Raw genomic sequence first — 2,773 nt, forward strand, 5'->3', positions numbered from 1 at the left:
ATAACTCAATGACACCATTTCAATTGTTGTTCATCTAATTTTGATAACGCCCATTGGAAAATATAGCGAGGACTAGACACAAAAAACATATACCATTTGCATTATTATGTTTGTCTTTAATGGTCGCACTAATATCACCTTATTACAATCAATTTTAAGTCAATTTCATATTTATGCTGATAGGTTTTTTGTTTTTTTTTTGTCACCAGTATGTAATTTGTTGTTAATATTGTATTCAAGGGCTTAGACACACACAAATGCTATGTCACCAATGAAACACATTAGTGAATTATAAGCATCGAGAGATGTTATTGTTCATCATCACCCTCATATGGTATGAATTAAACAAAACCAAAGAAGAAAAAACATTATCACTAAAAGAACTTAATAACAAACCATAGTAGAAAGGGCATCATAAAATACCAAAGGAGCAGCAACAATGCACAAATCTGATCTAAATACATATAACAACTTAGTTTGAGAGTAAAATTGTGAATTTAGAGGTGATTGTGAGTCTTCTGCTAAATATCCAACACCACCAAAGGGTTCTATAACAACAACTCTATATCAGCAAAAGTATTATTGTTTGCATTCTCAATGAGAAAGAAACTAGTTGCTTCTCTTCTGGTGATACATCAATAAAGACAGACCCTCTAAATCCATAAACAGTGAAAGTGAATAAAACCCTATCAGATAGGGGTATTCCGTTGATAGGGTTTCATTCACTATGGTTTCAGGTTGATTCATTACTAATGGTTTACATTTAAGGTAATAAGGTATATAATAATCATCGTGACACAGTGTGTAACTTTATTTTATCTTTTAAAGAAATTAATAATGAGTATGCCATGATATTGTATATATTTATTTAACATAAGTTACATAGGCTATATATTTATTTTAGGTTTAAATCAAATAGTTTGTTCCCTGGAAGCCCAAAAAGTAGCATAAATGTCCCTTGGAAACTCCAAATTAGGTGGCACCACTGCCTTTTCCCACCCAATTGGTGGCACTACCACCTTAGTTGTGATTGCCCCACAAGTGGAACTTCCATCCTTGTCAACCTGACTGGTAGCACGACTTCTGTCTAATAATCGACACTGTTATTTTGTCCTACGTTTGTTTCTGCTGCTTTGTCATACAGGTGGCATTGTCATATTCTACCTATCTAACAATTAGCATTGCTCTGTCGAACAATTATCTTTTGTTGTCTAACTAGCATGGTTGGTATCCAATAGGTGGTCTCTTATGACAAGTGTGTTGGAAATAATACTAAGGGGGAGGGGTGAATCAGTATTATCTAATCAATTATTTTTTCAGTTCACAATTAGATGTGTATACGCTACTTCAGCTATGGGAAACTGCGTATATACGCTACTGAGTCTAAAGAAACCAGCGTATATCAAAAGGCTTAAGATTCATTAATTGTTGATCTTTAATCAGTGCATCAGGACTTCATTAATCATAAGAACAGTAAACAGGAGCAGTAAAACAGAACATATCATCACACACATGGACACAAAGATTTAAGGTGGAAACCCAATGTGGTTGAAAATCACCTGTTGCAATTCGTCTCTATCTTCTTTCAATTAGAAACTTCTTTTTACAATGGATCTGTACTAGTGCAATCTTATACCAGTACGCAGGCTTCTACCTGCAGAAGGTTACAACCTTCTCTTGTTCTCCAGCTTCTCCTGGAAGGGAGCTACAACCCCATTTTCTCTTGTACTAGCTAAGGTACTAGTACGTAGGTGCTGACCTACAGAAGGCTACAACCTTCTCTTTTCTTCCAGGGACCACGTTTCATAAATTTTCAGACTGGATCCATGAATAACATCAATCAAACATCAAGTATATCTACATCAACCAATCTCCTTTGCACCAAACAAACTGAATCAAATAGTCACTTCTCTGAATGTTGTACCCAGAAAACAATAACAGTAACCAGACACCAATTCTGAACCCAGAACACTGCAACAATAAATAGAAGTAGCTAAAACATATTTTAAGAGACGTACGCTACTTCAATATGGAGAAACCTGCGTGCATACGCTTCTGTATTAAGGCCAACCAGTGTATACGCTGTTTTGACTTACTGAAGCAGCGTGTATATGCTCCTCTGCTGTGTCGAACCTACGTACAGATCTATAAAAGATAATTCAGTCTTTCAAATATCCAGACATCAGTTATACCCAGATTATCAGATTTATATATCATGTCATTCGCCAAATATAACATATCAAAATCACACAAAGATACTACTATTCAAGTCTTGAGTTTTGACCCATTAATAGAACTTATCCATCTTCTTACGCTCAGGTTCCTCCTTGATTCAGATTCAGCTATGCACCATAAACCAATCATCAGTATTCCAGATCTTGCTCTTCATAAGATATTCAATACCTGAGTCAATGCCTTTGCCAAATGATCTCCTCTTTTTTATAGTCTTAGGCCTTACTCAAACCATGGTCCAAAACCATAGAGAACCAATACTAGGGACCCAATACCTGGGTTCAATACTTCGAACGCAATACCAAGGTCCAAAACCATAGGTCCAAATACCATGGACCTAAAAATAAGCTTTCCCACATGTACGCACTTTTTCGTGCATGAAAGTGCGTGCATACGCATACACGACTTTTGATTGGCAATACCACGTGTATACGTGACTTCGTCAAAGGAAACCTGCATATACCTCATTTTCTTTCATTTTGAGAGCCTGAATAGTGATCTGCCATCTGAGTGAGTTGCCATCAAGGACAACACCTGTGTC

At 36.2% G+C, this 2,773-nt stretch overlaps 1 non-coding gene across 1 annotated transcript; it reads right to left on the minus strand.

Annotated features, from left to right (window-relative positions):
• Nucleotides 1-238: 238 nt before the first annotated feature.
• Nucleotides 239-327, minus strand: LOC149200636 (small nucleolar RNA snoR126). Its single transcript, XR_016254076.1, has one exon. It is a non-coding gene; the product is annotated as a small nucleolar RNA snoR126 (small nucleolar RNA).
• Nucleotides 328-2,773: the final 2,446 nt, after the last annotated feature.

Source organism: Pinus tabuliformis, chromosome 2_1, assembly GCF_031772625.1.
Source record: "Pinus tabuliformis cultivar Carrire ecotype Pingquan chromosome 2_1, CPIR1, whole genome shotgun sequence".
NCBI lineage: Eukaryota > Viridiplantae > Streptophyta > Pinopsida > Pinales > Pinaceae > Pinus > Pinus tabuliformis.